Consider the following 26928-nt stretch of genomic DNA (forward strand, 5'->3'; position numbering starts at 1 on the left):
ATTCTACAATAATTCTTTGTATATCTACGGTGTCTGTGGTGATTTCTCCTCTTTCATTTTGGATTTTGTTTAAATGAGTTCTTTCTCTTTTTTCCTTGGTAAGTCTTGCCAAGGGTTTGTCAATTTTGTTGATCTTTTCAAAGAACCAGCTCCTTGTTCTATTGATTTTTTCTATAGTTTTTCTGTTCTCTAATTCATTTACTTCTGCTCTGATTTTTATTATCTCCTTTCTTCAGCTGGTTTTGGGTTGTCTTTGTTCTTTTTTTTCCAGTTCCTTAAGGTGTGAAGTTAAGTGGTTCACTTGCGCTCTCTCTTGTTTGTTCATATATGCCTGAAGTGATATGAACTTCCCTCTTATCACTGCTTTTGCTGCTTCCCATAGATTCTGATATGTCGTATTGTCATTTTCATTAGTCTGTATATATCTTTTGACTCTGCACTTATTTCTTCTTTGATCCATTCATTTTTTAAAAGTATGTTGTTTAATTTCCACATTTTTGTGGGATTTTTTTCCTCTTTTTTGCAGTTGAATTCTAGTTTCAAGGCTTTATGATCAGAAAATATGCTTGGTACAACTTCGATTTTTCTGAATTTGCTGATGTTGTTTTTGTGGCCCAACATATGGTCAATTCTTGAGAATGATCCATGTACACTGGAGAAAAATGTATACTCAGTCACTTTGGGGTGAAATGTCCTTCCTGTAGATGTCTATCATATCCAGGTGCTCTAGTGTTTTGTTTAAGGCCACTATGTCTTTGTTGATTCTCTGTTTGGATGACCGATCTAGAGCCGTCAGCGGTGTATTGAGGTCTCCAAGTATGATTGTATTTTTGTCAGTTTTTCTTTTAAGATCAATAAGTAGCTGTCTTATATATTTTGGTGCTCCTTGGTTTGGTGCATATATATTAAGAATTGTTATGTCTTCTTGATTCAGTGTCCCCTTAGCCATTATGAAATGGCCATTTTTGTCTCTGAGTACTTTTCCTGTCTTGTAGTCAGCATTATCCGATATGAGTATTGCTACACCTGCTTTTTTTGGGACGTTATTTGCTTGGAGTATGGTTTTCCAGCCTTTCACTTTGAATTTGTTTTTATCCTTGTTACTTAGATGAGTTTCCTGTAGGCAGCATACAGTTGGATTTTCTTTTTTAATCCATTCTGCTACTCTGTGCCTTTTTATTGGTGAGTTTATTCCATTTACATTTAGTGTAATTATTGACACTTGTGAGTTCCCTATTGCCATTTTATATCTTGCTTTCTGTTAGTTTTGTGTCTTGTTTGATCCTTCTCTTTCGTTTTTCTATCTTTTGTTTTTATTTGGTTGTGTTCCATACATCTTTCTTCTGTTGCTATCTTTTTTATCTCATGTGCTTCTGTGGTAGTTTTTTCAATGGTGGTTACCTTTGAGTAATGAAAAGGGTCCCTACCCTGTTCATTGTAGCGAACTATTTTGTGAGTACTTTTGCACTCTATCGTCCTTTGCTACTGTTAATCTCCTTCTTCTCCCCCTCTTTCTTTTTGTTGTTGTCATAGTTTAAATTTGTTTTTTTTTGTGTTCTTCTTGGAGCTTTTACTTGTGGCTGTGTTTTTTTTTGTTCTTTGTATCTGATTGAAGAACCCCCTTTAGTAATTCCTGGAGTGCGGGTTTTCTGATGATAAATTCGCTCATCTTTTCTGTATCTGTGAATGTTTTTATTTCTCATTCATATTTAAAGGATAGCTTTGATGGGTAGAGTATTCGTGGCTGAAAGTTCCTCTCTTTCAGGACTTTAAATATTGGGGTCCACTCTCTTCTAACTTGTAGAGTTTCTGCTGAGAAATATGATGCTAATCTAATGGGCCTTCCTTTATATGTTGTATTCTTCTTTTCCCTGGCTGCCTTGAGAATTTTTTCTTTGCTGTTGGTTTGTGTCAATTTCATTATGATATGCCTTGGAGTAGGTTTGTTGGGGTTAAGAAAACTCGGAGTTCTGTTTGCTTCTGGAACTTGAGGCTTTAGTTCTTTCCACAGGCTTGGGAAGTTCTCATCTATTATTTGTTTGAGTATGTTCTCCATTCCATTTTCTCTCTCTTCTCCTTCTGATATACCTATTATTCTTATGTTATTCTTTTTGATGGAGTCATATAATTCGTGTAGGGCTATCTCATTTTTTTAAAATTTTTGAGTCTCTTTCTTCTTCTCTCTGTTGTGCCTCAAGTTGCTTGTCTTCTATTTCACTAATCCTCTCTTCTATCTGACCTGTTCTATTAGCTAAGCTTGTTACTTCATTTTTCAGCTTGTGAATTGAGTTTTTCATCTCTGTTTGATTTGTTTTTATACTTTCAATTTTCTTGAACATATATTCTTTGTGTTCATTGAGTTGTTTTCTGAGCTCCCTAAATTGCCTTTCTGTGTTTTCTTGTATATCTCGGAGGATTTTTAGGATTTCTATCTTGAATTCTCTGTCATATAGCTCCAAGGTTTCCAATATATTAAATTTTTTCTCCATATATTTTTCCTCATCTATCTGTGTTACCTCTATTTCTTTTGTATCCATGATATTCGATTTTCTCTTCCTTAATGGCATCTGAGGGTGGTTTTGTTGATAGTATTAATGAGATTTAATAAAGAATAAAAAGTTAAAAAAATAAAAAATCGAAGAGTTGTTTTTTTAAAAAAATTAATAATGAAATAAAGAAAAATAAAATAAAATAAAAATTTAAAGAAAAGGAAATTATTCCCCCCCCTCCTTTTTTCCTCTCCTCTCCTCTCCCCTCTTTCTTGAGAAAATCTTGTGGTGAACTGTGAATTATAACAAAAAATGCCTGTAATGTAGGGCCTTAATTGGGGAAAAATAATAAAGGGGCAAAAAAAAGAAAAAAAAAAGAAGGGGGTATGGACCCACAAAAAGCAAATAAGGAAAAAATTTGGGTCAAGAATAAAATGATTTGCTTTTAGGTGTTGGTTGACTAAGAGTTATGATGAGAGGAATAAGAGGAATACAGAAAAATGGGGGGACAAATTAAAAAATTACTATTGTATTTAGTGGAACAAGAACTAAATAAAATGGAGAGCCAGGGATGGGAGCACTGCTAGTGAGTTAAAAAGGTGAAGTAAAAAGCCCCCAAAATGCCACAAACATAAGTTTGAGTCCCAGATAAGATAATTTGTTTGTTATTGAGGTTTGAATGAGAGGAAATGTAAAGGAGAAAAGAAGAAACTAATATAGAGGGAGAAAAGAAAGAGAGAGAGAGAAAAAAAGAGGAAACCACTAAAAGAAGAAAAAAGAAAAAAGAGGAGAGAGAGAGTTAAGGGTTTTGGAGTGCAACCCTCATAGAGAGAAAGGAAGAGGAGAGAAAAGATAATGGGAGATGTAACACTTATGGGTAGTGTAGTTCAAGGAGAGGAGAGAGTAAGACCGGTAGAGAGTTAATCGGCCAAATTGGAGGAGGAAAACAAAAGTATCAAGAATGAAGATAAGAGAAACAAACGAACAAATATAATAAAATGGGATAGGTTATAAAGTCTGCAGATTATTCTTGATTTTGAGAGGTTATCTTCTTGCTTTTTCTTTTCTCTCCCTCTTTCTGGTCGGTGACTCTGTACCCCGGGTTCTGCCCCTTTGGCACGCTCAGGTAGAGGTTTGCAGTTGATAAGTCTCTATGGCAATGTCATGTATTGTGCTTTAGTCTCGTTGGCAGTCGAGGCTCATTAGCATTTATAGGCTCCGACAGTGAGAGAGTCTGTGTTCCTGGAGCCTTTCTCTTAGTCTTTCCTTCCTCAATTAGTATTCTGATAATCCAGCTATGGGGTTGCTGCTGCCTCTGCCTGGATAGTAAGAGGCTCAAAGAGCTGGCAACTCCCCACTCTATTCCCACTCAGCACAGGGCTCTGGGTAAGGCTCAGTCAGTCAGAGCTGCTAGCATAATCAGGCGGGGTTTCCGCCCACTCAAAGACCTTTGGCTCTGCCACTCTGTGGGATAACACGGGCGCGCACTCCTGGGGCTTAGGAAGAAATCTCTCGCCCACTATCTGCGCGCGCCGACCAGGAAATCGGGTAAAATGGCTGCCCCGCTTGTCTTTCTTTGTTTGGGTTTGGCACGAGTGTTAGTTTGTATTGCCCGGGTTGCCACAGGATCAGTTTTTCCTCGGCTTGGATCTCCGTGCCACAGCCTGGTTCGGCTGTTTGTGCCATGGCCTGGATCTATTCACCCCCTTTGCCCGCCTCAGTTTCTATATTCATGGATCGCAGAGAAAGCCGCCCTGTTTAGGTTAGTGAGGAAGGCGGAGCATTTCTTACTCCCTATTTCCTTCGGGGTTTGGTTATATATTTAGCCAATTTTTCGCTCAACCATACCTTCGGGTGTATTGCAAAACATCTGGAGGCTCCAAGGATAGGTTTTTCTGTTTCTGGTTGAAGATATTGTTGAGTTTTGGGGGAGATTTATTGGTATCGCTTCCTACCCCGCCATTACTCTGACGTCCTCTATCTACTTTCTGAAGAGATTTACAGTCATAGAGTTTATACTGGCCTGGACCTATTTTGGTTACTATATCAAAAGCATAGGATAAGTAGCTGTTCCTCAGGAGAACTAGATTTTGTCATTTTTCTTTTTAGTTTAACTTACTTTAATATTTGATATAATAGAAACAGACTTCCTGCAGTGCTATTCACCATGGTGGCTACTGATTCCAGTCCTTTATCAAAAGTATTAAAAGACATATTCACTGCTTGTCAAAGTTTTTTTTTTTTAATATTATCCCAACCTTTTAAAACCTCAAAGCCAACATCAATAACCTACAAAAGCACAGAGATGAACTTTGGAGAGCTCAAAACTTAAATATATCTTTGTTTTCAACAAAGACTTCATTTTTTAATTTCTATTAATTTTAATTTACTGTGTTAACATCTATTCAAGTGTCTTACTCAATATAACACCCTCACCCCACTCCCATGTCCTCATTACACCCTATTTATCCCCCCCTAAATTCCTCCCCCCTTCCCTTTGAAATTTGCTGTCCTGTTATCTGTTTCTATGTGTTATGTATATATAATTTCACTAATCCCTTCACCTTCTCTGGCCCCATCTCCTCACCTCCCTTCCCTCTGACAACTGTCCCTCTGGTCCCTGTGATCTTGCCTCTGCCTCTATTCCATTCCTCAGTTCACTTTGTTCATTAGATTTCACATATAAGTGAGATCACATGACATTTTTCTTTCTCTGACTAGCTTATTTCACTTAGAATAATAATCTCCAGGTCCATTCATGCTGTAACAAAAGGTAAGATTTCCTTCTTTTTCACAGGCATATAGTATTCCATGGTGAATATGTACCACTGCTTTTTTACTCACTACTCGAATAATGTAAACATGGGCTGTTTCTAGATTTTGGCTATTGTAAATAATGCTAAACCAAACAAAGGGGTGCATATGTTCTTTTGAATTAGTGTTTTGGGATTCTTAGGACATATTTTCAAAAGTGGTATAGCTAGGTCATAAGGCAGTTCCATTTTTAATTTTTGAAGAAACTCCATGTGGTTTTCCACAGTGGTTGCACAAGTCTACATTTCTACCAGCAGTGCAGGAAGGTTTCTTTTGCCCACATCTCTCAGCATTTACTGTGTGTTGATTTGTTAATGAGCGCCATTTTGACAGGTGTGAGGTGCTATCTCATTGTAGTTTTAATTTGCATTTCTCTGATGATTAGTAACGTTGAACATTTTTTCATATGCCTATTGGCCATCTGTATGTCCTCTTTGGAAAAGTATCTATTCAGTTCTTTTGACCATTTTTAAATTGGATTTTTTACCTTTCTGGTGTTGAGATTTACAAGTTCTTTATAAATTTTGGTTATTAACCCCTTATCAGACGTGTTGGCAAATATGTTCTCCATTGTGTGGGCTTTCTTTTTATTCTGTTCATGGTGTCTTTTGCTGTGCAAAAGCTTTTTAGTTTAATATAGTCTTATTTGTTTATTTTTCCTTTATTTCACTTCCCATGGAGATAAATTGTCAAAAATATTGCTACAAAAGATATCAGAGAGTTTATGTTTTCTTCCAAGATTTTTATGGTTTCACAACTTACATTTAGGTCTTTTATCCATTTTGAGTTTATTTTTGTGAATGGTGTAAGTTGGTGGTCTAGTTTCATTTTTTTGCATATATCTGTCCAATTTTCCCAACACCATTTATTAAAGAGACTGTCTTTATTCCATTGGATGTTCTTATTTCCTTTGTCAAATATCAATTGTCCATAAAGGTGTGGGTTTATTTTGGGGTTCTCTGTTCTGTTCCATTGTTCTATATGCCTGTTCTTATGCCAGTACCAAGCTGTTTTGATTAAAATGGCATTATAGTATAACTTGATATCAGACAATGTGATGCCTCCCACTTTATTATTCATTTTCAAGATTTGCTTAGGTGATTAGTGTTATTTTTGGTTCCATATACATTTCTGGAATATTTGTTCTATATCTTTGAAGTATACCAATGGTATTTTAATTGAAATTGCATTGAATTTATAGATTGCTTTGGGAAATATAGATATTTTAATGATGTTTATTCTTCATATTTGTGAACACGGTATATGCTTCCACTTGTTTGTATCTTCCTTGATTTCTTTTATCAATATTTTACAATTTTCCGAGTACAAGTCTTTAACCTCCTTGGTTAAATTTACTCCTAGATACTTTATTTTTTTGGTTGCAATAGTGAAGGGGGTTGTTTTCTTAATTTCTCTTTCAGACAGTTAATTGTTGGTGCATACAAATGCCACTGATTTCTGAATATTAATTTTATGTCCTGTCACCTTGCTGAATTCATTTCTCAAGTCCAGTAGTTTATGACTGAGACTTTAGGGTTCTCTATGTACAGTATCATGTCATCAGCAAATAATGATATTTTGACTTCTTTTTCAATTTGGATGCATTTTATTTTATTTTATTTTATTTATTTTTGTCTGATTGCTGTGGCTAAGACTTCCAGAACTCTCTGAATAAGAGTGGTGAAAGGGAGCACCCCTGCCTTGTTCCTGATCTTAAGGGAATTGTTTTTAATTTTTCCCCATTGAATATGATGTTGGCTGTTGGTTTGTCATAGATGGCGTTTATTATGTTGAGGTTTGTCCCTTGTAGTCTCACATTTCTGAGAGCTTTTATCATAAATGGGTGCTGGATTTTATCAAAAGCTTTTTCTGCATCTATTGACATAATCATGTGATTTTTATCCTTTCTTTTGTTTATGTGATAAATCATATTTATTGATTTATTAATGTTGTACCAGCCTTGCCTCCCCAGTATGAATCCCAGAGTGCCTCCAGAACCTCAGCTACAGCTTGTTCCTGGGAGGAGGACAGCCTTTTCCGAGTCTCCACCCTTCCTACCAGTCTCAGTGTGGCTTCTTCTGTAATCTTTGGTTATAGACACTTCTTTGCTTAGTCCAAAGTTGATTTTTTTATAATTTTTTTAAATTTTATTTATTCATTTTAGAGAGAGAGAGGGGGAGAGAGAGACACACAGGGGAGAGAGAGACAGGGGAAGGAGCTGGAATCATCAACTCCCTATATGCCTTGACCAGGCAAGCCCAGGATTTTGAACCGGTGACCTCAGCATTTCCAGGTTGATGCTTTTTCCACTGTGCCACCACAGGTCAGGACCAAAGTTGACTTTTTAAGATGATTGTTCTTAAATTAAGATGTAATTCAATTTGGTCCTGGGACGAGGCAGTTGGAAAGTCTGCCTATTCCATCACCATCTTGGAATCTCTACAAAGGCTTCTAAACTAGCTTAATAAAGTTGTATTCTGAAAAAGGATATATATATATTAAATTTGCTTTTTTAATTTATGCAGAAACTATACTGTCCACAAAAATAAGAGGATATTTCAAAAATAAAATGAAGTGATAAAATATCTCCTAACTTTTATGAGCTGTGTATTATTCTGCATTCACATTTTGCATATTTTTCCATATACACATGCCAAAAATACTAGCATATATATATATATATATAATTTGGGCATAATAAAATTATAAATTTTGTCTATACCTACTTATATTTTGACTTGGAAGAGTTTTCATCTTTTCTCCTGAATTTCTCTTTTATATTCTAAAAATTTTAAATATAAGAAAATCTACACAATGTAGATTCACAATGTTTGCATATAAATGCATAATGATATTTCTAGTTCAACACTATTCAACCAAATAAATACATTTGGGAGAGAATGTCTTTAGGCTAACACCTAATAAATATTTATTATATTAGTTATTATTAAAATAAATTTTTAAAAACATACTGAGTGACGTCAGAGAAATGGCGCCATGAGGAGTGATACTGATAACTCTCCCCAAAATTTCAAGAAGCTCTTCAACCAGAGACAAAAAAAATCTATCCTTGGAACATCTAGAAGTACCACACATTGAACACAAAGGTATGATCGAGCAAAAAATTGACTAAATATATAATCAACCCTGATGGAAATAAGAAGGAGAAAGGAACATTCTGCCTTCCTCACTAACCTAAGCTAGGGCTGCTTTCACTTGGAACTGAGATAGAGAGCTAAGGGTGTGGAGGAAGCTGGGTGGCGGCACAGACATCCAAGCTGAGGAAAGACTGTGCCAGTGGTGACTCAGCCAATGCAAGCTAATGCCCACACAGGACCCTGACAAAGACAGGTGGGTAGTGTCTGCTTTAGCTCTGATATCCTGGTCAGCAAGCATGAATAGTGTGAGAGAGATTCCTCCTGGCACCCTGGGAGTGGGTGACCATGTAACTGGGCAAAGTCAGAGGCTTTTGCGTGGGCTGTGACCAGAGTTTTGGTGTGGCCCCTGCACCCTGAACAGAGGCACATGGGAGTGCATGAAAGTGAGCTTCCCTATGCCAGAACTTCTCCAGGTGGGTGGGGCACCTCACCCTGGGCGAATGGTGAGGAGTGTGGACAGTGTGCAAAAAATTTCTTCTAGCACCCCAGGAGTGGACTCCTGTGTCCCAGACAGAGGGGCAGAGTAAGAGGCCTTCACGTGGGCTGTGCCAGAGTCTCGGTGTGGTTCCTGCACCCTGAACAGTGGCGCATGGGGAGTGCATGAAAGCAAACTTTCCTACACTCAAACTTCTCTGGGTAGGTGGGGCACCTCACCCAGCAATTTAAGCTAACAGCCCCAGGAAGGATTAGCTTAACTCATAGTCTGCTCACCTCCCAACTGACTTATGCGGCTCTAACTGACAAGATCTCTCTCAGTTCAGCGATCTAAGACAAGAGGCGTGATATTTTTTAGTGCCTCTTGCTATGCACGTAGGGGTGGGGGCAACTTCTGATTGGCAGAGCTTTCATACTCAGGGCTGTACGTTAAAAAGAGGGATTTGGTAGCTTGTAAGACTCCTGTTTTGCAAACAGTGACTAGGGCATCTTCTACCAAGCCAAAACAGGTTACAAAGTGCAAAAAGCCTGGGAAGAGTGGTCCCACAGAGTGCTGAGGCATACTGGAAATGCCTGGAGGTGCATAGAAAAGCACCTTGAGAGCAATTGGCTCCCAGCCCCGCCTGATTACGCTGGCGGCTCTGACTGACTGAGCCTTACCCAGAGCCCTGAGCTGAGTGGGGATAGAATGGGGATTTGCCAGCTCTTTGAGCCTCTTACTCTCCAGGCAGAGGTAGCAGCAACCCCATAGCTGGATCATCAGGCTGCTAATTCAGGAAGGAAAGACTAGAAAAATGGACTCTCTCATTGTTGGTGCCTGCAAATGCTAACAAGCCTCAACTGCCATTGAGACTGAAGCCTAATATATGACATCACCATAGAGACTTATCAACTGCAAATCTCTACCTAAGTGTGCCACAGGGGCTGAGCCTGGGGTACAGAGTCACCAACCAGGAAGAAGGAGAGGAAAGAAAAAGGAAGAAGATAGCCTCTCAAAATCAAGAAAAATCCACAGACTTTATAACCTTCTCCATTTTTTTTGTTTGTTTCTCTCATTTTCTTGTCTTGATTATTTTATTCTTCTTCCACTTTGGTCATTTTATTCTCTGCCCATCTTATTCTTTCCTCTTCTTGAACTACACTACCCATAAGTGTTACATTTCCCATTTCTTTCTTTTCTTCTTCCTTTCTCTCTATAAGAGTTGCCTTTAACTCTCTCTCTATCTTTGTTTTTTATTCTTGTTTTTGTTTTTCCTCTTTCTTTTTTCTCCCTCTATATTAGTTTCTTCTTTTCTCCTTTGCTTTTCCTCTCATTCAATCCTCAATGATGAACAAATTATTTTATTTGGGACTCAAATTTTTCTTTTTGGCATTTTGTGTGCTTTTTACTTCACTTTTGAACCTGGCCCTCCATTTTCTTTAGTTTTTGCTCCATTTAATACAATAGTAACTTTCTAATTTTTTTCCATTTTTCCTGTTTCCCTCTTATCTCTCTCATTATATCTCTTAGTCAACCATCACTTACAAGCAAATCATTTTATTCTTGACCCAAATTTTTTCCTTTTTTGCATTTGGTGGGTCCACACCTCTTTTTCTTGCCCCTTTATCACTTCTCCCCAATTCATGCCCTCCATTATAGGTAGTTTTTGTTCCATTTAGCACAATGTAATTCACAATTCAACACAATTTTTTCTCAAGGAGGAGGGAAGAGGAGAGGAGAAAAAAATGAAAATAATAAACTTTTTTTTTTACTTTTTATTTTTTATTAATTCTCATTAGTAGTATAAACAAAACCACCCTCAGATGCCATTAAGGAAAAGGAAATCAAATATCAGAAAACAAAAGACAGAGATGTAGCACAGATAGATGAGAAAAAAATCTATGGAGAAAAAATTTAATATATTGGAAACTTAGGAGTTAAATGAGAGAATTTAAAATAAAAATCCTAAAAATACTGAGAGATATAGAAGAAAACACAGAAAAGCAATTTAGGGAGCTCAGAAAACAAGTCAACGAACACAAAGAATATATCACCAAGGAAATTGAAACTATAAAAACAAACCAAACAGGGATGAAAAACTCAATTCACGAGCTGAAAAACAAGGTAACAAGCTTAGCTAATAGAATAGGCCAGATAGAAGGCAAGATTAGTGAAATAGTAGACAAGCAACTTGAAGCACAACAGAGAGAAGAAAGAGACTCAAAAGTTTAAAAAAATGAGAAAACCCTACAGTAATTGTCTGACTCCATCAAAAAGAATAACATAAGAATAATAGGTATATCAGAGGGAGAAGAGAAAGAAAATGGAATGGAGAACATATTCAAACAAATAATAGATGAGAACTTCCCAAGTCTATGGAAAGAACTAAAGCTTCAAATTCAAGAAGCAAACAGAACTCCGAGTTTTCTTAACCCCAAGAAATCCACTCCAAGGCACATCATAATGAAATTGGCACAAACCAACGACAAAGAAAAAATTCTCAGGGCAGCCAGAGAAAGGAAGAATACAACATATAAAGGAAGGCCTATTAGATTATCACCAGATTTCTCAGCAGAAACTCTACAAGCTAGAAGAGAGTGGACCCCAATATTTAAAGTCCTGTAAGAGGGAAATTTTCAGCCAAGAATACTATACCCATCAAAGCTATCCTTCAAATACAAAGGAGAAATAAAAACATTCACAGATATAGAAAAGATGAGGGAATTTATCATCAGAAAACCCACTCCAGGAAATACTAAAGGGGATTTTCCAACCAAAAACAAAGAACAAAACAAAACAAAACCATAAGTAAAAACTCCACCAAGAACAAATAAAACCAAATTTAAACAGTGACAGCAAAAACAAAAAATGGGGGGGGGGGGAGGAGACAGAGATTAACAGTAGCAAAGGACAATGGAGTGCAGAAGTACTCATAAGATAGTGTACTACAATGAACATGGTGGTACCCTTTTCATTACTTAACAGTAACCACTCTTGAAAAAACCACCACAGAAGCATAGTGCTTAAAAAGATAGCAACAGAGAAAAGAAGCATGGAATACAAACAAACAAAAACAAAGAATAGAAAAACAAAAGAGAAGAATCAAACAAGATACAAAACTCACAGAAAGCAATTTAGAAAATAAAAATAGGGAACCAAAAAGTGTTACAATAAATGTTCTCCTCTCTCTCCATTCCTGTCTGTCTGTACCTGTCTATACCTCTCTCGGACTCTCTCTCTATCTCTGCAAAAAAACAAAACAACAACAAAAAAAATCCTGACCAGGCAGTGGCAGAGTGGATAGAGCGTCGACTGGGATGCGGAAGACCCAGGTTCAAGACCCCGAGGTCACCAGCTTGAGTACGGGCTCATCTGGTTTGAGCAAAAGCTCACCAGCTTAGACCCAGGGTCACTGGCTCGAGCAAGTGGTTACTCGGTCTGCTGAAGGCACGCGGTCAAGGCACATATGAGAAAGCAATCAATGAAAAACTAAGGTGTTGCAATGAAAAACTGATGATTAATGCTTTTCATCTCTCTTTGTTCCTGTCTTTCTGTCCCTGTCTATCCCTCTCTCTGACTCTCTCCCTGCTTCTTTAAAATAATAATAATAATAATAATAATAATAATAATAATAATTACACTAAATGTAAATGGATTAAACTCATCAATAAAAAGACACAGAGTAGCAGAATGGATTAAAAAAGAAAATCCAACTGTATGTTGCCTACAAGAAACACATCTAAGCAACAAGGATAAAAAAAAATTCAAAGTGAAAGGCTGGATAACAATACTCGAAGCAAATAACATCCAAAAAAAAGCAGGTGTAGCAATACTCATATCTAATAATGCTGACTACAAGAGCAAAACTACTCAGAGACAAATATGGTCATTTTATAATGATTAAGGGGACACTGAATCAAGAAGACATAACAATTCTTAATATATATGCACCAAACAAAGGAGCACCCAAATATATAAGACAGCTACTTTTTGACCTTAAAACAAAAACTGAAAAATATACAATCATACTTGTAGACCTCAATACACCACTGATGGCTCTAGATTGCTCATCCAAATAGAAAATCCATAAAGATATATTGGCCTTAAACAAAACACTAGAGCACCTGGATATGATAGTCATCTACAGGACATTTCATGTCAAAGTGACAGAGTATTCATTTTTTTTTCTAGTGTACATGGAACATTCTCAAGAATTGACCATATATTGGGCCACAAAAATAACATCAGCAAATTCAGAAAAATCGAAATTGTACCAAGCATATATTCTGATCATAAAGCCATAAAACTATAATTCAACTGCAAAAAAGTGGGAAAAATCCCACAAAAATGTGGAAATTAAACAACATACTTTTCAAAAATGAATAAGTTAAAGAAGAAATAAGCACAGAGATCAAAAGATATATACAGACAAATGAAAATGACAATATGACATATCAGAATCTCTTGGATGCAGCAAAAGCAGTGATAAGAGGGAAGTTCATAACACTTCAGGCCTATATGAACAAACAAGAGAGAGCCCAAGTGAACCACGTAACTTCACACCTTAAGGAACTGGAAAAAGAAGAACAAAGACAACCCAAAACCAGCCGAAAAAAGGAGATAATAAAAATCAGAGCAGAAATAAATGAAATAGAGAACAGAAAAAATTAATAGAACAAGGAGCTGATTCTTTGAAAAGATCAACAAAATTTTCCAACCCTTGGCAAGACTCACCAAGGAAAAAAGAGAAGGACTCATATAAACAAAATTCAAAATGAAGAGAAATCACCACAGATATCATAGATATACAAAGAATTATTGTAGAATACTACGATAAACTATATGCCACTAAATTCAACAATCTAGAAGAAATGGATAAATTCCTAGAACAATACAACCTTCCTAGACTGAGTCAAGAAGAAGCAAAAAGCCTAAACAGACCAATTAGTAGGGAAGAAATAGAAACAACTATTAAAAACCTCCCCAAAAATAAAAGTCCAAGCCCAGACTGTTATACTAGTGAATTCTATCAAACATTCAAAGACTTGGTTCCTATTGTACTCAGTCTTCCAAAAAATTGAAAAGGAAGCAACAATTCCAAACACATTTTATGAGGCGAACATAACCCTCATACCAAAACCAGGAAAGGACGGCACACACACACAAAAAAACTACAGACCAATATCTCTAATGAATACAGATGCTAAAATACTAAACAAAATACTAACAAATGGAATACAACAACATATTAAAAAAAATAATTCATCATGATCAAGTGGGATTCCTCCCAGAATCTCAATGATGGTTCAACATACATAAAGTGGTTAATGTAATATACCATATCAACAAAACTAGAACAAAAATCACATGATCTTATCAATAGATGCAGAAAATGCATTTGATAAAACACAACACAATTTTATTTTTAAAACACTCAACAAAATGGGTATAGAAGGAAAATATCTCAACATGATAAAGGCCATATATGATAAACCATCAGCTAACATCATATTAAATGGCATAAAACTGAAGGCTTTCCCCCTTAAATCAGGAACAAGACAGGGTTGTCCACTGTCTCCACTGTTATTTAACGTGATGCTAGAGGTTCTAGCCAGAGCAATCAGATAAGATAAAGAAATAAAAGGCATTCATATCAGAAAAGAAGAAGTAAAGGTATCACTTTTTTCAGATGATATGATCCTATACAAGGAAAACCCCAAAGACTCTACAAAAAGATAACTAGAAACAATAAGCCAATTCAGCAAAGTCACAGGATACAAAATTAATATACAAAAGTCCATAGCCTTTCTATACGCCAACAATGAAACATTAGAGAATGAACTCAAAAAAATAATCCTCTTCACGATTGCAACAAAAGAAATAAAATACCTAGGAATAAACATAACAAAGAATGTAAAGGACCTATATAATGAAAACTGCCAAGCATTTTTAAAGGAAATCAAAAAAGACACAATGAGGTGGAAAAATATTCCTTGTTCTTGGATAGGAAGAATAAATATAGTCAAAGTAGACATAATACCCAAAACATATACAAATTTAATGCAATTCCCATCAAAATTCTAATGACATTTTTTAAAGAAATGGAGCAAAAAATCATCAGATTTATATGGAACTATAAAAAACCTCAAATAGCCAAAGCAATCCTAAAGAAAAAGAATGAAGCATTACAATACCTGACTTCAAACTATATTATAGAGCCACGACAATCAAAACAGCATGGTATTGGCAGAAAAATAGACACTCACACCAATGAACAGAATAGAAAGTCCAGAAATAAAACCACAAATATATGGTCAAATAATTTTTGATAAAGAGGCCAAAAACAGACAATGGAGAAAAGAAAGCCTCTTCAACAAATGGTGCTGGGAAAACTGGAAAGCCACATGCAAAAGAATGAAACTCGACTACAGTTTGTCACCTTTTACTAAAATTAATTCAAAATGGATCAAAGACCTAAATATAGGACCTGAAACAATAAAGTACATAGAAGAAGACATAGATACTAAACTCATGGACCTTGGTTTTAAAGAACATTTTATGAATTTGACTCCAAAGGCAAGGGAAGTGAAGGCAAAAATAAATGAATGGGACTACATCAGACTAAGAAGTTTTTGCTCAGCAAGATAAACTGACAACAAAATAAACAGACAGCCAACTAAATGGGAAATGATATTTTCAAACAACAGCTCGGATAAGGGCCTAATATCCAAAATATACAAAAAACTCATAAAACTCAACAACAAACAAACAAACAATCCAATAAAAAAATGGGAAGAGGACATGAACAGACACTTCTCCCAGGAAGAAATACAAATGGCCAACAGATATATGAAAAGATGCTCATCTTCATTAGCTATTAGAGAAATGCAAATCAAAACTGCAATGAGATACCACCTCACACCTGTTAAATCAGCTATTATCAACAAGACAGGTAATAGCAAATGTTGGAGAGGCTGTGGAGAAAAAGGAACCCTCATCCACTGTTGGTCTGAATGTAAAGTAGTACAACCATTATGGAAGAAAGTATGGTGGTTCCTCAACAAACTGCAAATAGAACTACCTTATGACCCAGCAATCCCTCTACTAGGTATATACCCCCAAAACTCAGAAACATTGATACGTAAAGACACATGCAGTCCATGTTCACTGAGGCATTGTTCACAGTGGCCAAGACATGGAAGCAACCAATAAGCCCTTCAATAGTTGACTGGATAAAGAAGATGTGGCACATATACACTATGGAATACTACTCAGCCATAAGAAATGATGACATCGGATCATTTACAACAAAATAGTGGGATCTTGATAACATTATTCTGAGTGAAATAAGTAAATCAGAAAAAAACAAGAACTGCATTATTCCATACATAGGTGGGACATAAAAACGAGACTAAGAGACATTGACAAGAGTGTGGTGGTTACCAGGGGTGGGGGAAGAGAGGGAGGGAGAGAGGAAGAGGGAAAGAGAAGGGCCCAATGAAAACTAGATAGAAGGTGACGGACGACAGTCTGACTTTGGGTGATGTGTATGCAACATAATTGAATGACAAGATAACCTGGACGTGTTTTCTTTGAACATATGTACCCTCATTTACTGATGTCACCCCATTAAAATTAATAAAAATAAAATAAATAAAATAATTAAAAAATAAAACCAGGGTGGCCAAAAACAAACAAACAAACAAACAAAAACATACTAATAGCATATGCGGTAGCCTAAATAATGACCCCCAAAGACATTAATGATCTATTCCTTAGAACCTCTGAATGTTCTTTATATGGCAAACAAGGACTTCATAGATATGATCAAATGTAGGATCTGGAGATAATAATATTATTCTGTATTACCTAAGTGGGCCCTAAATATAGTCACAAGTGTCCTTACAAAAGGAAGGCAGAGATTTGACCACAAGGAAAAAGAACCAGTGTTATACAAAGAAGAGGTCATGAACAAAAGAGTTGCAGGCTGTTCCTGAAGCCAGAAAAATCAAGAAGACAGGCTTTTCTGTAACATTTGAAAGGGAACCTACTCTGCTAACACCTCTTTTGGCATTGGAAGACTCATTTTGGATTTTTGGCCTCCAGAAATGTAAAATAATAAGTGTGTTGTTCTAAACCATTGAGTTTGCTAATTTCTTACTGCAACTATAAAATACAGACATGCCATACAAAGTCCTTCTGAAAACATACACATTAAAGATTTTAATTGCAGGAAATTTTTTGTGAAGATAAGAGATGAAATCCCCAGTGTATTTATCTAAGTAAAAATTACAAACTCAGAGGACACTTTCAGGTATGGCAAGCCTTCATATCAAACACATCTCTTTAATGCATTTTGTGAATAAAACCATATTACCATCCTATCTGTTAACTAATGTCCTAAAGCATTGCTAATTTTATGCAAAATGACAATAATGATGACACATGTCTTCTACAACTTTCTGTTTCAGCTGTCTTTTCTATAAAGCCTATGTATTCCACTTACTCTTTACTATTTTCGTGTTTAGAAAGAATGTGATAAATTTATTCTCCATAATATTCAAGTTAATGATGACTTGGTTTTGTTTTAATGTAGGTCATACCTTACTCTAGAAGGGAGGCATGGTTTATGTTTGTTTTTCTGTTTGTTTATTGAGAAGAAGGAGGGCAGGAATCTCTGACTGGAGATGTTTTCAAGGGTCTGTTAAATAACATTGAAAAATAAACTTCCAAATTTTCATTAAGTTCACTGATGGTCAAATGAAACAGAATCAGCTTACAGGACTCTGAGTGTTCAAGAATATGAAATGTTACAGAATCAAATACTTGTAAAGCCTTAAGTCACAGATTTCTTTCTGTCCAATAAGTTACACAGCACTGACATATATATTTCTTTCCTTCTTCTAAATGTGTGCCCCAAAGGAGTGAATCTGTACTAACTTTAATGTCATAAATGGAAAAGAAGCCAATGTGAAGGGTAGGGATGTGAGCAGTTGCTTTCCAGAACTAAATTTTAGACAACACCTATCTTAGCCAATGAAGTAACAAGAGCATGCTAGATCAAAAAGAACTGTTTATGGTGGATCAAATTTAAAGCTCCACTTCCTCCTAGGTCCACAGTGGATTTCTTTGAAATATCATACAGGAATTGAGGAATTTTTTAAGAGAAGGTCAAGAAGGTAAGAATAGTAGACAGAATAAATTCTAGGTTGGCTTTACATTTTGAGCTTTTTGTGATAAAGAAGAGACCATAAATCAGTTCATTACCTTTTATATCTATTGGGCTCACAATAGATTCATGACAACAAAGAACTATGGAAAATCAACACCCAGTGTGTCATTTGTAATCATGCTGAACCTAAGAAAATAAGATGTATGTGATATTCTGTAGGTTATATAAAGATATATTTTACTTCATGTATATGAATAGGAGGAACTCGGATTTGAAATCAATAATATGAGTGGATTGGGAGTATTACAAGTTGAGACCATAGTAAATTGTTATAAATTTGTGAATTTGAGCATGTGGATTCAGGAGTTTTCTGGAGATGGTGTTCTATCTAAGGAAAAATGTGCTTCCCTATGGAAGGTGGAAACTAAAGAATTTCAGAAACTAGAGACCAGTTGGGAATTTTATAATCAGGAATTCATGTGGTTCTCAGGCCATTAATACCTGTCACATTTTTCAGTTCTACTCTAGTTTGCTATATTCTTTTCTTTGATTTCCAGAAATAACTTATTTGTTTATTTTTTTAATTCTACTTTTCTTTTCATCCAGAAAATGCATGGTTAATTAGTAGGGAAGTAATAACAACAGGCAAAGCCTTGGTCATCAATTCTTTGTGTGAAATGCAAGAACTACTCAGTTATTCATTAATCTCTGCTAGTTAGTGGTTCTCCAGCTGCATGAGAGCATATGCCCATACAGAATCCACAGCAGACTTGTGAACTTAAAACTAAAAGGTGTATTGATAGATGGTGCTTCCATAAGCACGGAATATAAACTTATTCACAGAATTAAGATTGCAGTTATTTTTCCCTAGTCATAAATGGGATATTGAATTTTTCAGAAAAGAGAGTTCCACGAAGCCCCATACAAAAAGCAGCTCAAATTATGAAGTAATATAAATCAAGATGGAGAACAAGAATTAAATCTAAAATGATTAAAGCAGCTGCCAAAGAGACTACTTGTAATTCTAACAGTTGGAAAAGCTGCCCTGGACAGAATACTTCCCAAATTTCTACAAAAATTTGTATGAAGATAAAATAAAATTTTAAATAACATTAAAACCAAAACCTTTTACTTACCACCAACCTATGCCTGAACTTTAATCGAGTTTATGAAACTAACTGGTGTTATGCTTCATTTTACCCTAAGAAGGTAAACATAGATTTTGTCTTTCCATTGTTATTCCCTCTCAACTGCTGAATGCTACTAAGCTTTGTGATAAATAATAAAGAAGTAACTTATAGGTTGTACCTAAAAATATGCACTTAATTTAGTATGAGTTTAGATACATATTATTCTCACCACTTTTCACTGACTTCTGCCAAAAGCCTCACCTCTAATATTAATAAGTCTTTAGAAGCAAAAACCAGTTGGGAAAAGTTGCTAGCTGACAGAGAGAGTTTTTCTGCATCCTGGAAATAAAATCATTGCATTGAGAAAAATCTACATATTTATCCTTGGTAGATTTCATTCACATGATTAGAAATTTGAACTGGAGCTCTGCATATCAATTTCTGCTTCAGATACACATGTGTGGCCAGCGACCAGAACCAAGATCAATAACACAAACATACACACATATAGAGACACACCCAACTGATAAAGATTGTTATGGATTGATTTCCTCTCATTGAAGGATGAATAAACAAACAAAAATGTTGTCTAAGAAAAAAATATATTGTTCATGCAGCCTCCCCCCCAAATCAACATTATATGAAAGGATGCAAAGAGAATTTCACCAAGTCAGCACACACTCCCCTTGAACCCATTGCCTCCCAACTCAGTGATGCATGTCAGGCTTCACACAGGCAATTAGCACAGGTGCCCAGTGTAGGTTTGCCAATCACATAAGAAGAGTGACTAGTGTGTTTACTCTGCTTTTATGTTGAACAGAGAAAAGATGCAATTGAAATGGTTGGTTCTAATTGTAAAGAACTGGTTCACAATTGGAAGCAGTTGTCAAGAGCACTACTATAGCATTTGGGGGTACCCAGATTGCTGAATATATTAATTCTTAAACAGTTGCTTAATATTTAAACTAGTTACCTTATGGAAAGAGAAAGAGGGAACACCCATGTAAATACATGCTCTTTGTTTCTCATATACTTTTGCCCTAAGCTCTAGCAGTTTACTGTTGAGTCAACTGTGCCTCAGCAATGTTACTGACCCCTTATGCCTAGCCTGATTTTGGCCTAATGTCTAAAGCATTGCATATATTAAGATGACATCATTTACCTGCTTATACTAGGCCTCTATCAAAAACTTTTTAGCTCTGCATACCTTAGTACTTTCATACGAAATGAAAGTGAATCCAAACAAAAGCAGAGCTAACATTTCTGATCTAGGCATTCTTTAGCCAGTCTGCCTCTTGCTTGATGTTCTGAGGAGGTAGGGTGAGGGTCAGAGAAGTCTTGCAGAGAGCATCTTCTCAAGAGCAAGAGTCCTCCTGCCATCCTCTCACAAACACACATACTGTATTCTCAAACTATCAAATTCAATGAGAGATTATCCCTCCAGTGCCGAAAATGTTCCTGTGTTTTACTTAATCTTTCAGATAGAGTGGGGCTGGGAAAGCATAGAAAATTTTAACTAGAAAGGGCTGCAAATACATCTGGGCTGTTGTACTATCTGCAGAGTGGTGGATAGAGACAGATGGGGTGAGGGAGATAGGGCGCTCAACAGAAAATTAGAAATACCTCGACTGAACTTTCCTAAAGCCACTTCCTCTGAGTCTTTGTATCCTGCTGGTGTTAATGAGGTGAATCACTTAGCCCCTCAAGATATTTTGACAATTGTTAATGGTTTTTTCTCAGAGATCTTTAAAATTGATCAAAGTTGGATACTTTTTTTTCCCATTTAGTTTACCCCAAGGCCACATTGTACCTTCAGCTAAGTTAAACGCCATTATTTCTTTCATACAGCAAGTTCACAAACATGGTAATCCAATGAGCAGTAGGTTGCCACATAACTAAAACACACATACTTTCTCCTCCACCACCCACATACACTTTCTTCTCCACCACACACACTCTATCTATCTACCAAACTACCTCCTGTTTAGTATAAAATGCCTCATTTACTAAAATTTTATAAAAATCTAATAAAAACATTTGCAACTTCTTGATTCTACTGTAAATCACTTTCTTAGTCATTTCACCTACTCAATATGTCAAAAACTCTAGAATTTATATCTCCGAATTGTACTATACTATTATCTCATCTCATATGTCAAGCTATCTCTTTGACATCTATATATAGATGCCTAATAGACATCTCAAATCTAATGTAAGTTTGAGTTATTTAGTTTCCAAAGTAGGGCCACTGTATTACATCCACATTATTCATGTTTTTGGAGACCATATTGAGTCTGGGTAGGGTCATGTGATTTTGTTTAATCCAATACATGCAGAAGTAAGTGGTGCTAGTTTAAGTCCTAAGCTTTAAGAAAGCCTGGAAAGTTCTGCTTTTGTGGTTTTGGAGCCCTAACCCATCTTTTAAGTGGTCCAGCTACTATGTTGAAGAACTTATATGCAAAGAGTACATGAGAAAGCCATATAAAGAAGAGAGAAACCCACTTAATTTCTTTCCCAGATCACCAGCCATCCTTACCACAATACTAATATTTAAATAAAGCCATCTTGGACATTTAAGCCCAGTTATCAACTATCTATATCCTTATAAGAGACTCTCAAAGAGACACTATAAAAACCATACAGCTGAACATCAGTCATTCATCAGCATTAAGAAAAATAATCAAAGAGCTATTGTTTTAAGCCAGTGTAGTTTGGGGTGGTATTTGTATAACAATTGATAAACTCATCTTGCTGCTAAGGTACATACTCATGTGGATGCTTAAGAGACATAGTACTGACAGGCTTACGACTGAGTTTTCCCACTAAAACTTATTCCACACCCAGGAATGCTCTTTTCAGTTGATGGTAACCCTATTTTTTCTTGTTGATTTTTATTTCTCACAGTATATTTAACCTGTCAGAATATTCTCCTGACTCTATTTTCAAAATACATCTGAATTCCAACCACTGTTTGCTACATTCAGAGCTAACACCCTGCCCTAAAGCACCATCATCTCTACACTGGATTATGATAATAGCATTCTAATATGTCCCTGCTTCTACCCTTGCCACCTTGAGTCTGTTCACAACCCAACCTTTTTTTTTTTTTTTTTTTGTATTGTATTTCTTACTTATTTTCCTTATGTTCATTTTACTGTACTCCTATTGGACTCATGATGCTCTTCAAACACCTCTGGCACACTCCCAACTCATGGCCTCTTCACCAGCTCTTCTCTCTGCCTGGAATACTCTTTCCCTAGATATATGCAGCACTAATTTATTCTTATCTTTCAAGTAATGGCTCAGTGACACTATTTCTTTGTTCTACTTCTCATGGGCATTGAAAAAGTTTTAGTTTAAATATAGTATTAGTTTGATAAGACTGCCATAATAAATACAGGCTGGGTGGCTGAAGTGAAAGAAATGTATTGTCTCAGAGCTGTGCAGGCTGGAAGACAAAGATCAAGGTTCCAGCAGCTGTGATTTCTCTTTAAATCTTACTTCTTAGTTTGCAGATAGCCATCTTCTACTTAAGTCTTTACATGGTCTTTTTTTCTGCATACATTTTGTGTGTATCTTCCTTTTCTTTCTGGTGTTTTGTTTTTTTTGTTTTTTTTTGTTTTTTTTTTGTATTTTTCTGAAGCTGGAAACCGGGAGGCAGTCAGACAGACTCCCGCATGCGCCCGACCGGGATCCACCTGGCACGCCCACCAGGGGGCGATGCTCTGCTCATCCGGGTGTCGCTCTGTCGCGACCAGAGCCACTCTAGTGCCTGGGGCAGAGGCCAAGGAGCCATCCCCAGATCCCGGGCCATCTTTTGCTCCAATGGAGCCTCGGCTGCGGGAGGGGAAGAGAGAGACAGAGAGGAAGGAGAGGGGGAAGGGTGGAGAAGCAGATGGGCGCTTCTCCTATGTGCCCTGGCCAAGAATCGAACCCAGGACTCCTGCACGCCAGGCCGACGCTCTACCACTGAGCCAACCGGCCAGGGCCTTCTTTCTTTTCTTTTAGGGAAACAAATCATAATAAATTACGGCACTACCCGTATGACCCCACTTAACCTTAATTACCACTTTAAAGGTCTTATTTCCAAATGCAGTGACATTAGAGGTTAAGGGCTTCAACATAGGAATTCTGGGGAATGCAATTTAGTCCAGAACAGGAGGTTATTATTGTACATTGCTTTGTGATGAACATTTTGTTCTATATTTTAGTCATCAAATACACTTATGTTTGCTATGTTCCAAATACAGAAATTTCTGGATGTTAATGTAAATGAATACTCAGTTTTAATTGATCTTGCCAGACCGTGTTTTAAAGTGTCTGAAGCAATATTTCCTCCCACAAGAAGTGATATATGAGAGTTCTTATTCTTCCCCATCTTTAATCTATATTCATGTTATATAGTCTCTCATGTTCAAATTCTAATTACATGTGTTTTAGACTTTGTATTATATTCATTTGGTAAATAGAATTTTAAGGTAACTCTATGATACCTCCTTCTTTCTTTATGTAATTCCTTCCTCTTTTATGAGAATGGAAAAATAACTTATTTTTAGCCAATATAACATGGCAAAATTGATGGGAATGATTACTTTTGTATTTATGTTGCTTTAGACAACACTCCACATTAGCAAAGAAAGAGATTTCTCTGGCTGGCCTTGAAGAGCTACACTGCCACACTGTGAGGGAGGGGCCCACTGGTATAAGACCATGTGGTGAGGAATTGCAGAAGTACTCCAGAACCTGACAGCAGTCCCTAGCCAACATTCAGCAAGAAAATAGGGACCTCAGCTTTATTGCCACAAAGAACTAGATTTTTGCCTGCATGAGCTTGGAAGAGGACCCCAAGCTTCATAAATGAATACAGCTTACCAATGTCCTGACTGCCACTTTCTGAAATCCTTAGCAGAAGACCCAGTAAGAAGATGTTCATGCTCCTAACTTGTGGTAACTGCAAGATCATTAATGTATGCTGCTTTAAGGCATTGCATTTGTGGTCATTCATTGTGTAGCAACATATAACTAGTAGAATTACACACATCTCTTACATTTTTTAAATACTTTCATTCATTTTGATCTATATAGATTCTTTTATTCTAAACTATCATCCAGTTCACCAGTTTACCCTACATAATGACTAATACCTGTTAGCACAGCCATTAAGCAATTGGTAATTTCTATTTTTTGAAGCCATTGGTTTGTTTATTTAAAGATATATTATTTATTAAAGATATATTAAGTCTAAGTTGCCAATTTTCTTATTTCAACACTTTAAAATATCAATTTGTTCAACTCTGATAGCCATTTTTTTTCACTGTTAGCCATTTCTTAAGACACCAGTTCAATTTCACTTTTGTAACTTCAGAAGTAATACACCATTTTGTTTTGCCTGCTTTTTAGATTTACTCTTTGATTTTTGTGTCTTATTCTGTTCCTTTATGTGGTTTTGTTTTTATTTATTCTACTAAGGGTCTGTGGTATGTACTCAATTCTTTGCGTTGATATTTGATAGCTTGAGATTTTTTCTTTGAGATTGTCTTTTTCGATATTACTTGTACCATATTCTCTTTCTCCTCTACATCTTAGAATCTAAATACACACATTAGACTTTTTCAATATATCTTACATTCCTTTTGCACAATTTTCTGTATTGTTTATCCTTTTTCTCTGGATATTGCTTTCTGGTATGTCTTATAATGTCCTTGTTTTCAGCTATGGTTAATAGTCTATGCACTGGCTGGTTGGCTCAGTGGATACAGCATCATTTCTGCATATGAAGTTCTGATTTTGATTCCAGGTCAGGGCACACAGAAAAGCAACCATCTGATTATCTCCCCCTTCGTCTCCCCCTTTTCTCCCTCTTCTCCTCTTGTAGCCAGTGGCTCAGTTAGTTCAAGTGTTGGCCTCAGACAGGAGTCGTCAGGTGGATACGAGTCAGGGCACCATGGATACTATGCGGGACTCTGTCTCACTATCTTCCCTCTTCTCACTTATTGCAATTCTCATTTATACAATTTGGTACTTTTCAATAGTTTTTAGGTTTTTACTTAAATTCTCAATTTTGTTTTTTTATTTTCTTGAGCATCACAAGCATTTTTACCTTACAGTACATTTTTTAAATTCCCAGTAGGAATTTTTTTTTTTTTACTGTTTATTATTTCTCTCAATTGTCAATTAAAATTCATGTTTCTGTCTTGACCTGTGGTAGCGCAGTGGATAAAGCGTCAACCTGGAAACGCTGAGGTTGCCGGTTCAAAACCCTGGGCTTGCCTGGTCAAGGCACATATGGGAGTTGATGCTTCCTGCTTCTCCCTTTCTCTCTCTCTCCCCTCTCTATAATAAATAATAAAATATTTTAAAAAATTAAAAATATATATATTAAAAAATTCATGTTTCTACCTATGCTTGGTTATTTTTATTGAGCACCTACAGTTGCATATTTTCAAACTGTAGAGATAATTTGAGGTTTTTATGAAGTTAGCTCATATTTTGTGGCAAGCTTCTAGAGTAGATGTTATTGGTGACAGAACACATTAAGTATAAAGATTGCTCTCATTTAATGATTGAACACACTGAACCATGGTTGCTCTTCCTTAGTATGTCCGGAATTCCAAAATTTCCCCCAGTGTTTGAGTCCTCAAAAATATGACTCAGTTTTCAAGTTCTCAGCCATGATTTTGGAATTAGAAAAAGCATTAAACCTAAAGTAGCAACAAATAACAGGCCGGTTTTGTTTTTTCCCATACCTGTCTCTACAATTTATCACTGCTTCGATAGTAGCTCTTCAATAACTTTAAGAAAAAAAAAATTTAATAATTTCTTCTCATTTATCTACCTGTTGTCAAAGGGAGAGTTGTTTAAAACCACAGCCTACCAATGCTAGGAGAGGAAACTTAAAATAATCTTTAAAAATAAATAAATGACTAAATAATTTTTCTTAGGAAAAGCTGTGTTTCAAGTTAGGTAAAATAATTTAATTGTGCAGTTAAAGAAGTAGCTAAAGCACATGGTAAAAAAGAAAAAACAAAAAAAATTATGTTTTGGAAACCTTTCATAAAGAAACTAAACTTCATAAAATAGGAAATTTGAATCTGTTGAAGCATTAGAATATTATCAATATTTTTATGATACCAATATACCAGTTGTATTATATTCTTTTTCCATTTTTTATTGGACTTATTGGGGTGACACTGGTGAACAAAATTATACAGATTTCTGGAGCACAATTCTACAACATATCAAATATTGTATAAGGGAAAAACATTTATATAGATGTAGGCTATCTTTTGCCTTCATAAGTTCTACGTATTTAGTCTGGGCTAATTTATAAACACTCCCAAAAGAAAATGTTCTTCAATATAATTTTCTTACTCAGAAAGATATTTATAAATAATTAGAAATTTTTGTATTGAACCTTATACTCATACATTGTAGCTAGCTAGCATCAGACCCTATCATAATGTGGAAAACACAGCCAAACTCTTACTCTTTTCCTCTTTTAACATTATACATATATCAAAGCTGCATGAGACAAATAGAAAGAGAAGCAAAAAAAGTATTGATCATTTTAAAATTTGTAGGATTCTAAAGTGGATAGCTCAGCATTTGATTGAATAATTCCTTAAGACATGACAAAAAAGTAAGTGAAGTGGCTGCAGAATTTAGCTGTGTCTTTTCTTTGATAAGTGCCTAATCTTTGGTAATAGTAGCATTTTGAACTGTTACAGAGCAATTTAATAGCTATTATCTC

This window comes from Saccopteryx leptura, chromosome 6 (assembly GCF_036850995.1).
Source record: "Saccopteryx leptura isolate mSacLep1 chromosome 6, mSacLep1_pri_phased_curated, whole genome shotgun sequence".
Lineage (NCBI taxonomy): Eukaryota > Metazoa > Chordata > Mammalia > Chiroptera > Emballonuridae > Saccopteryx > Saccopteryx leptura.